This window comes from Erythranthe guttata, chromosome 3 (assembly GCF_056151865.1).
Source record: "Erythranthe guttata isolate IM_541 chromosome 3, IM_541, whole genome shotgun sequence".
Taxonomy (NCBI): Eukaryota; Viridiplantae; Streptophyta; class Magnoliopsida; order Lamiales; family Phrymaceae; genus Erythranthe; species Erythranthe guttata.
This window is the reverse complement of record NC_142535.1, coordinates 7,717,013-7,728,649: the sequence shown is the minus strand read 5'-3', so window position 1 is coordinate 7,728,649 and position 11,637 is coordinate 7,717,013. Positions and strand designations below refer to the sequence as shown.

Here is an 11,637-nt window from a genome sequence, read left to right as displayed (position 1 = left end):
CGAACACTGGCCCTTGGAGCGGTCCTCGGTGGGGCTCAGGGACATATCACGATACAACTGGTCCTCTAGTGAAGTCACGGTGATGTATGGGTCTTATGGATTAATGGTCTACAACTATATCATAGAAACCTCTACTTGATTATTGAGAACCACTTAGAGATCTCTAAATCGGGGGAGTTCAGTGAACTCATCAACTTATGAGTATCCACTTATGTATGCCGATGTCACAACATTATTGGCTGATGAGACACAGTACACATACATTAAGTGCTAGTCACAAATGGGAAAGGCCGATCTACTCATTACTGACGTAACCCGTTGACTAGGAACTACATTTAACAGTTACTATACTTAGATAATCTCATGATTCTACTAGATCTATTTAAAGTAATTAAGTAACTGTAAGGACTATATTTATGCTTATGCAAGGGACAAAGATATGGAATGCTTAAGGGTTTTTTTTATCATTAATACGAAAATAGATAATTTACGATTACCGTGAGAAAACACAACAATTAGTTGGCTCTTCGGGCACCTACTCTAACAGTTATGATATACATGAAGAATTGAATTTGAATCCAAGAACAAGGGACCTATCCATAGATGATTATATGATCCGTCGTGATTCATTAAGATCAGTAGAAGCAAATCGAAAGCTTAGGCGCGACTTAATTGATCATGTGTGGATAATACATGGTCAAAATATGTAATAAGTGTCTTTAAGTGTTTAATTATAAATTTATGTAATTAAAATACGTAATAGTTATATTTAAGTGTTTACATATAAATTTGATTATTTGATTTATTAAATAATGTTGTGTTAATATTAGGTTATTAATTATAGCACAATGAATCAGAGTCACACGTGGAAAGGAATACATGTAAACAAATTCCATTCCTTCTATAACTCCATATAGTCGAAAACTGTAGTCCATTGGGGACTTACCTTTCGGCTATAATAATTCCAATATTTTATATTGGTTGAACTTTATTTTCTCGATTAATTAGAAACTTCATTGGGCTACAATAGAAACTAAAGAAGAAAATATAATCCGGGCAATTAAAAATTAATTAAATCCAAACTCTTACAAGAATTCATTGATTTAATAATTAAATTATTATTTATTTTCACTACCAAATACCGTTTATATTCTCAAATATTACATTCCAGCTCCGATTATCATTACTTAGATTCTCCCCGATTAAGATATCTTATAACCACCAAATAATTTATTCACTGCTAAATATATTAAATGGTTTCTTTTCATGAGTTATACCCGCTTAACTTATTTGTGTATGCCGGATACGAAATCCACCTGGCCAGGACTTGGGATAAACAAATCTTATAAGCTAGTCAAGGGTTATTATCAATCCCATATTTCAAAGATGTGGATTCTTTTCGAGAAATAATTTTCAAGTATTAATTCTTAATGTCTCTACCCAACGCACCGGGGGCCATTTCACTAAATTTATGAATTTCTCTCAATGTGACATCAAAGTAGAGATCATCAATTAAATATGTATGTTAGTTATCTTGGGATAAGAGAGTAAGTAATTTATTGTCAACTAGAAATAATACAGTTTCATTTATGAAAAACGATGAAACAAGTATTTCACTTTGTCAGGTTCAACACATGCCGGGTGTGCTAGCACAATAATTCAAAACAATAGCTACAAAAGTTATTCTCTGTTTACTGTGATCAAGACGAATCACTTAAATATTGGGCTACAATCTTTTACCAATGATTAGTCCATTTCCATCTAGATTTTAAACGTTTATCTTTATATTATAAACAAACTTTCGAAATGATATTGTGGTATGCCGTTGCACACCATTTCGAATACTATAAGAATATCACACTTGTACATTTAATTAATGGACAAACCATCAATCAAATGCACTGAATGCCCTAGTGTAGATTCTCATTATAAACTGATAATATACTATTTATTAATTCGATAATAAATTTATATAGCTAAAAGTGAGACTTTTAACCTACTATACTAATAGAATTTACAAATCATCAAGAGGATTCTGAATAGATTATTATTTTCAACAATTCAAGAATCAAAATATAATACGATATGAAAAAGTAAGATATATCACATTTAAGTGATCAAGAAGAAGTAATATATATCTTATTTGCAGTGCGCAATATGTTTTTCCAAGAAATAATAGTGAAGAAATAGAGATCCTCACCAGGAGTCCAGTGCAAGGGCTATAAAAACAACCACATTTAAACTCAACCTCGAGTGAAGCTCAACACCTAAAAAATATTAGAACTTAATAAGATTTCAAATGCTAATATATACGCATATTATTCTCGATCGTATCACATACTTGTTCCCTAAAACATACATTAAGAATACCTTACTGCCATCATTTATTCTAACAGTTACTACGATCCTGAGACATACCCGAATAACCTAAATGAAGTATCAAATTAAAGCTAACATGTTCACAGAGACCCTAAGCCCAAATTATCAACCTAAGACAACAATAACAGCCCCAGAACATGACTGCATAAATCGTCAGGCTTTTAACCATTTGCTGATACAGTTTATTCAAAAATTCATAACAAGTTCCACGTTTATCCAAAGATAACAAATAACCCTACGAGTTCACATAAGACCTCGGTCCCAAATTGTGAACCAAAAATAGCATAATCAACCCGAAACCAGCATATTACAGGATTGCCAGAACTTTGAAAAATCACATATGGTACAAGTTATTTGAAAAATAATAACATGCTACACATATCTCGAAACAAAACAAATGTTATGCCAAATTAAAGCTAACAACAATATCTACGCGTTCGCTCAAGACACCATTTCTAAATAACGAGTGCAACATAGCTAAAACAACCCAAGGAATGGCAGCAGAAACTGCCAGGATTTGACAAAATTCGTTTTCTGGCAGAATATTTTGAAAAATCATAATAATTTGATAGGTTATCCAAATTGACGAATAACTTACAATTTCGAACATAACAGCTATATCTACCACTCATCAGAAGACACTAACCCCAAAGTTTTAACCCAACACATAGAAAACAGCTCAGAAAGACTCACTGCATAAACTACTAGAATGCAGATTGGAACTACCATGTTTCCCCCTTCGAACATACACTCAAACTCAATCAATCTAGACAAGATTCAGAATATCCGTAAACTTCCCCATACTCTCTACGATTTTTAAGAAGGAACTGCCTTTGAAATTCTAATTCCAAATCTCCCAAAGTTTGACCCGAAAACAGGAGCGGCATAAGGTTTACTAATTGCAGAAATTTCGAAACAACTGCCAGATTTTGGGGGAAATTGGATAATCATGTAGTATTTAGTTTGTTCTACAAATTTTATAAAGAAACGAAATTCAAATTCGGATTCCAAACTTCTAGAACCAGGCTGAACATCTGTGTTGGGGCCTTGGTCAGCCATCTGGAAAGCCCATGGAGCGGCAACCTAATAAGCTCGCCGGTCCAATAAGTTCACCTAGTCTAGTATAGCTCTTGTCCAGGTCCATTAAAGAGAAGAAAGACGGCCGACCCACAAACGTAGGCCAAAGTGGAAGGACAAACAAAGGAAGCTGACCAGCTCCACCAAGATTTGTGATGAGGTTTTAATTGACAAAGAATCACGAGGGAATCAACAATGGCTGGAAGTAATGTCGTATAACTTAATAACATAATTTAAGTAACTTAATTAATTTCTAGTCTTGTATATAAACGGACGCAAGAAACCCTAATAGGGTTTCCTTTTTTTAATAATAATACCTTGATACTCTCTCACAAACTCTCTCCTCTATGTTAACTAAATTCCGTTCGTAATCCGACCGTCGTCGGACCAAGATCCGGCGTCTTGTGTACGTTCTTATGGTCATAAAGGAGTAGGGTTTTGGAGTGAGGTCTCGAGGAGGAGTTGTTTAAGAATTACGAAAAAGAAAAGGCTAAACAAGAGGTGGTGTCTAAACCACTCGAGGAGGAGTTGTTTAAGGCGCCAAATTTCGACAACAACGACATGAGTTCGCACGGACAGGGGGTCAACCACAAATCCAGTTGTAGAAACATATGAGGGGTACCTCATGGCACATATCGCCAAACAGCAGGAGAAACAGCGTCTGATGAAGGAGGATCAATTGGCAGAGGAAAAACGAATCGAAAACGTGCAGCGCGAATTACGGCGATAAAGGAGAAAAAGAACCGCCCCGCTGAAAGTCACAAAAGCTATAAGAACATCGAACGTCTGGGACATCTCCCATCTGGCAATTATTGATTCGCATACGAAGATGAAGGAAGTCATAGCTCAACCAACCACGGCCATGATATCCGAGTTCGAGAACCCGCGCGATCAATACAGCGAGCTACCCAAGAGAGCAACCCAAGATCAGGTTGCCAACCAAGGACCCTTTACCAAAGACGTCGTCGGGGAACCATTACCGGGAAATCTTAGCCCGATTAACTTATTTTATGTGCTACCAAATAGGAACAATGTTTGAACTGGGATACTGCTTTGGAAATCAGATTTTTGGGGATTGAGTTTATAATTAATGTGAAGATAAATCCCATACGTTTTTTTTCCATGCAGTATCCCCTTCACTTTTGTCTCTTCACTTACATTTATTTCGTCATGCATAATTTCTTTTTCTCAACTGCATTTAGGAATTTATTAGAGAGAGAGAGAGAGAGAGAGAGAGAGAGAGAGAGAGAGAGAGAGAGAGAGAGAGAGAGAGAGAGAGAGAGAGAGAGAGAGAGAGAGAGAGAGAGGTTTTTGATTTTTGTGCCGGTTAAATTTGATTTTTTTGTTGCAATCGGATCTATTGGGCCTAATCCTCACATTCCCACTTTTGTTACGATGTTTGAAAAAGTTAGTTGTCTTGGTTATTTAGTGTTGGATTTGGTATCGCTATCCTTTCACTTTCGCATTACAATTGCCGTGTGGTAGTGAGTTTCTGAATTTGTGATTTGTGTGCATGTTATGTATGGTGATTTCTCTCGCTTGCTTTCAAGATTATATGTACGTATTTAGTGTCCGGAACATACCCTAATTTCCTCAACCTCAGTACCAACTCCTCCACATAACTGTATACCGTCTACACTTCAGGATGCGCAGTGGCATCAACTAAAAACACATGTCCATGTTGTCATCGGGCAATATGGAGTCTTGCAACATTTCTATGAAAAGTTGCAGTGGTTAATTACCGTGTCCATGTTCTCCAAGGGCTTCTATCATTGCATTCCAAGACAGATAATCTAGATAAGGCATTGTAAAAAATATAATGTGACCATCATCGAGTACACCACATCGTGCATACATTGTAATAAGGGCACTCGCAGCTGAAAGGCTTCAGTCGAGGCCAAGCCGAATAAGCTGACCGTGAAGCTGGCGGCCTTTCTCAAAAGATGCAAGTACGGCACATGAGGTAATAGCTTCTGAAAATGCGTACATGCGTGGTTCGAGCATGTTTGACTTCATTTTGCTAAAGAGTTTCAAAGTTTCTTCACCAGGATCGTGTTGTGCTAATCCCGGAATCATTACTGTCAAAGATAACATATTTTTCTTTGAAATTTTGTTCAAAATGGATTTCGCCTCATGGATGTTCCCATTACATACTCACTTAGGCGGATAAAATTGTGTTCCACGAAATGATATGCTTGATGCAATTCGAATAAAAAATACTTCTTCCTTGTTCGAGTTCACCACATTTCTAGTATAACGTAATCAGGGCATTATTTACATACACCATAAAATCCCATCCTGGCTTTGCCTCCGTACCAAGCATCAGCACAAGCATTGAGAACATTGGTGTACGTAAAATCATAATGCTTGATACCTAAAGAATGCACACTTCTATATATATTTCAAATACTTCAAAAACAAACGCCTTCTGAACATGTCCAGAAATCATGGCATTCCATACCATCCCGTCAAAAAATTATTTAGCAGAATCAAGATATTCATTCTTCACATACCCTATTATTACTGCCGTCCATGACAATTCATCACGTTCCAGCATAACATCATATAACTTCCTCGCTGACGTCATCAATAAAGATGATGACGCCAGTGGAGAGGATGCACACTTCACACTTGTGTAAGTAAAATTATCTGGTTTGAAACTCATTTGTCTCATTTCTTTGAAAAGTTGAATAACAGGGATGGCCGTCGTTGTAATGGGAATAGCAAGTGATCTTGGAATTATAGCAAACGGTGTCACGGATTCTTAATGGGGTGTTGTTGAATATCTCCCTGGCCAACTTTGGGTTTCCCGAACACAAGTATGTTGCAACTGAAGTGGTTCATGCTGTGAAGGATCAACCTCCTGATTCTCAGCCTGCCGAGAATCATGCTCCAAGTCATCTGCCTTAGTTTAAGGCTTTTTATTTATATCATATTTGACCCTCAATTGTAGCTATATATTTAATTTAATTGATTCTTTCATAATTGTAATTACCATACTTGTATGTAATTATGAATATATATATACGGATTATATTCACCACAAAAGGTGTGGTGGTTTTCTCAAACTCTCTCATGGTATCAAGAGACTAGGTTTCTTAATCTTCTTTCCCTAATTTTTTTCTCGATGACTACCCAATCTTCCTCCACCCTTCTGCCCTTCAATACACTTGTCCATATGATAACAATCAAATTATCTTCTTCCAACTATCTCTTATGGAAAAGTCAGTTCCTTCCACTCTTAGAAAGCCAAGAATTAATTGGCTATGTCGATGGCACTACACAAATCCCTTCCCGTCTTGCTGCTGATAATTCGCAAACACCAAACCCCACATATGTGGCATGGAAACAAACCGATCAACGTCTTCTTAGCCTTCTCCTATCCTCTCTTACCGAGGAGGCCATGGCTGAAGTTGTGGGACTCTCCACTTCCCGTGAAGTGTGGCTTGCCTTGGAAAATACTTTTAGTCACCGATCAAAAGCCCGTGAAATTCGCCTCAAGGATGACTTACAACTGCTGAAGCGAGGCTCGAAATTCGCTTCAAGGCCCTTTGCGATCAACTCCATGCAATCGGACGACCAGTTGATGGCACAGATAAAGTGCATTGGTTTCTCCGCGGTCTTGGCTCGGAATTCTCGAGTTTCTCCACTGCCCAAATGTCCCTTCCCTCCTTGCCGACTTTCATGGATCTTGTCCCAAAAGCCGAGAGTTTTGAACTCTTCCAAAAATCATTGGAGTCGATTGCACCGACATCTGCAGTGTTTATAGCCACCAATCGCCAGCCTACAAAATATAATCAGCGAGGCTCCAATTCTCGCTCTCAATCGAATCGAGGAAATGGACGTGGATACGGAGGTTCCACTGGTAAAAGAATCACACGTTGTCAAATCTGCCGCATGGATGGTCATTATGCAGATCGATGTAGACAAAGATATGAACGCCACAGTCAGACTCCTCAGGCTCAACTTGCCGAAGCATTCAAAGCAACGTGTTCCATCTCCGAAAATGAGGCCTCAGATTGGTATCTAGACACGGGGGCCTCGGCCCATATGACCCCAACAAAATCATTCTTGGATCAGCCCACTTCTTATACTGGTAAGGATTGTGTAATTGTCGGAAATGATGCATCTTTACCCATTACCCATACCGGTAAAATATCCCATTCCCCTGATTTTCAACTCTTGGATGTTCTTGTTGTCCCGCGCATCACTAAAAATCTTTTGTCTATTAGTAAATTAACGAGTGATTTTCCAGTTAACGTTACCTTTTCTGATATTCTTTTCACCATTCAGAATCGCCACACGTGAAGAGTGGTGGCAACCGGTAAGCGAGATGGCGGCCTATATGTGCTAGAACGCGGAAATTCAGCTTTTGTTTCTATCCTTAAAAATAAATCTTTGTATGCTTCATATGATTTATGGCATGCTCGCCTTGGACATGTGAATCATTCTGTTATCTCTTTTATGAATAAAAAAGGACAACTTCATCTTACCTATTTATTGTCGTCTCCTGTATTATGTAGTACATGTCAAGTTGCAAAAAATCACCGTTTGCCATATTCACGTAATGATCATAGATCCTCAAAGGTCTTAGATCTTATTCATTGCGATCTATGGGGGCCATCTCCCGTTAAATCCAATTCTGGATTTATGTATTATGTTTTATTTGTTGACGAAGTCTCTCGTTTCACTTGGTTTTATCCTTTGAAATTGAAATCTGATTTCTTCAACACCTTTATTCAATTTCAAAAATTTGTTGAAAACCAATATTCTGCTCGTATAAAAGTTTTTCAAAGTGATGGTGGTGCAGAATTTACTAACAATCGCTTCAAAGCACACCTTAGTAACTCTGGCATTCATCACCAACTATCTTGTCCTTATACACCAGCACAAAATGGTCGTGCAGAAAGAAAACATCGCCATGTTACCGAGACAGGATTGGCCCTCATTTTTCATTCCCACATTCCTACTCAATTCTGGGTTGATGCGTTTAGCACTACGACTTACATCATAAACCGATTGCCAACACCACTTCTCGGAGGTAAGTCACCTTCCGAAATTTTGTATGGTACCCCTCCCAATTACGAAAATTTTCATCCCTTTGGTTGTCGTGTTTATCCTTGTTTACGTGATTACATGACTAACAAATTTTCTCCCCGTAGTATACCTTGTATATTTATGGGCTATCATTCGTCTTATAAAGGTTTTCGTTGCCTTGACCCCACCACCTCAAGACTATATATCACCCGGCATGCTCAATTTGACGAACTTTATTTTCCCTTTAAACAAGCTTCCCAGGCCCAGCCCATATCAGCTCTCCAAATCTCCAATTTTTTTGAACCAAGCCTGTCTCCTACTAATACATCCACGTCCATCCCTGCGCCTCAATCCCGACATATTCATCAATCCAAACCATGTATTATTTGTGTTGATCAAGTTGATGAGTCTATGCAGGCAATAAATTCTAATACAGGTCCAATGTTGTCCGACTCCACTACTCCGGAGATTATTACCGACGCATCTACGGGCGTTTCCACTCCTGTTGGTGCTCCAGTATCTTCTCATCCTATGCTCACTCGAGCTAAAGCTGGAATTTATAAACCACGTCACTCTGCATATCTCGGCCTTGTGAATTCTTCTGGGCTTCTTTATGCTCTTCTAGCATCTATCGATCCCAAAGGTTATAAATCGGCCGCGAATCCTGCTTGGCTTGCTGCCATGGATGAAGAAATCCAAGCTTTAAAAAATAATCACACGTGGATTTTGGTTCCTCGACCTACCAACACGAATATTGTGGGATCAAAGTGGGTGTTCCGAACGAAATTTTTGTCAGACGGATCTATCGAACGTCTGAAAGCCCGTCTTGTGGCCAAGGGATATACACAGGTACCCGGTCTTGACTATACAGACACCTTTAGCCCTGTGATAAAAGCAACCACAGTGCGTGTTGTACTCTCACTTGCTGTATCAAACAAATGGCAAATTCGTCAACTTGATGTGAAAAATGCATTTTTGAATGGCCATCTCAGTGAGCATGTTTTTATGGAGCAACCCCCTGGCTACATAGACCCATGTTTTCCCAACCATGTTTGTAAGTTACAAAAAGCTCTTTACGGTCTAAAGCAAGCACCTCGTGCATGGTTTCAGCGACTGAGCTCTTTTCTCATTAAATTGGGTTTTTATTGCAGCCGTGCAGACACATCCCTATTTATTTTTTATAAAAGCTCTAACATAATATATCTTCTTCTCTATGTTGATGATATAATTGTTACAGGCAACAACTCATCTCTTCTTCAAAGATTCACTTCCAAACTTAATACAGAGTTTCCACTAAGGATTTGGGTTCTTTAAGTTATTTCCTTGGTCTTGAAGCCACATATACCTCAAATGGCCTCTTTATCAGTCAGCTAAAGTATGCACGTGATATTCTCACTCGAGCTCAGCTACTTGACAGCAAACCAGTTCACACCCCAATGGTTGTCTCACAGCAATTGTCTACCGAAGGTTCTTTATTTTCTGATCCGACACTTTATAGATCTCTTGTTGGCGCCCTCCAATATTTGACTATCACACGTCCGGATATTGCTCATGCTGTCAACTCTGTCAGCCAATTTCTTCACTCTCCAACCGAGGATCACTTCCTTGCTGTCAAACGAATTCTTCGTTATGTTAAAGGCACGCTACATTATGGCCTCGCCTTTTCTCCATCTACTGCCCAATCAACTTTGATTGCTTATTCCGATGCGGATTGGGCAGGGTGCCCCGATACTCGTCGATCTACCTCAGGTTACTGTATTTATCTTGGTGGAAACTTAGTTTCGTGGAGTGCCAAAAAGCAGCCCACGGTTTCTCGGTCAAGTTGCGAATCGGAGTATCGGGCTTTAGCGCACACTGCCACTGAACTTCTTTGGCTAATTCATGTTCTAAGTGATCTCAAAGTTTCTATACCAGATCAGCCTCTCCTTCTATGTGACAATAAGAGTGCTATCTTTCTTAGCTCAAATCCGATTTCTCACAGGCGGGCAAAACATATTGAACTCGACTATCATTTTCTACGTGAACTTGTTCTCGCTGGCAAGCTTCGTACTCAGTATTTGCCCTCTCATTTGCAAGTCGCCGACATCTTTACAAAAAGTGTGTCGAGATCTCTATTTGAACTCTTTCGATCCAAGCTTCACGTATGCTTAAATCCGACGCTCAGCTTGCGGGGGGGTGTGAAGGATCAACCTCCTGATTCTCAGCCTGCCGAGAATCATGCTCCAAGTCATCTGCCTTAGTTTAAGGCTTTTTATTTATATCATATTTGACCCTCAATTGTAGCTATATATTTAATTTAATTGATTCTCTCATAATTGTAATTACCATACTTGTATGTAATTATGAATATATATATACGGATTATATTCACCACAAAAGGTGTGGTGGTTTTCTCAAACTCTCTCACATGCAATGACATCTCTGGTTCAGGAATTTCGTTGAACACTCTTTTTGGAAAGTTAAAGTTGAAAGATTTTAGTAGTTATTAATCAAAAGGTAAAGGATGTGGGCATGTGGAGTGAACCCAGAAACAATCATGTGGGCATGGATGCAAAGAGCAGGAGTTTACCTCGAAATAAAACATATGTAACTGTGCAGGTGTTGATAAATAATATTACTATGAGTTTTAGCTTGATTCATAGTGCATAATTGGCCAAAAATAACCATAAAGTAAGACATCCCCAAATAAAAGTAACTTAAGATTCATTGTGTCACTTGAATTAAGTTGGTTAAGAAAGAACTCAAACATGAAAATAGAAAAAAAAAACCCAATTAATTTATTTGTTCTTCACTTGTCTTTATGATATGAATACTTCTTATCTACATGGGACTTGGTCTTCTATCACGTGCCTGAGTGGATTTTATCTGACTTAGTCATATTTGTAAATTGCTAACTTTATGGAGCTATCATGTGTAGTTCTCCCTTCTTATGTTTGATTTGTTCCTAATTATTTGCTATTATTTATAGTAGTTAGTTTCAGCATTATATTATTTATAAAGTCTTGAACATCTGAATAAAAGGCATGCACCAGTCAAATAAGTTTCCCCTTTGTCTCTCTTCTTTTCTTATTCTCGTCATCTTCTACTCCCTCTAGAAAAAATCTCATATCAAGTCGTACACAAAGAAGGTTCCTCCATGGAAAC

General features: G+C 38.3%; 1 pseudogene; it reads right to left on the bottom strand.

Moving 5' to 3' along the window:
- Positions 1–5,118: 5,118 nt before the first annotated feature.
- On the bottom strand, positions 5,119–11,058 carry LOC148771687 (pentatricopeptide repeat-containing protein At1g25360 pseudogene; annotated as a pseudogene).
- Positions 11,059–11,637: the final 579 nt, after the last annotated feature.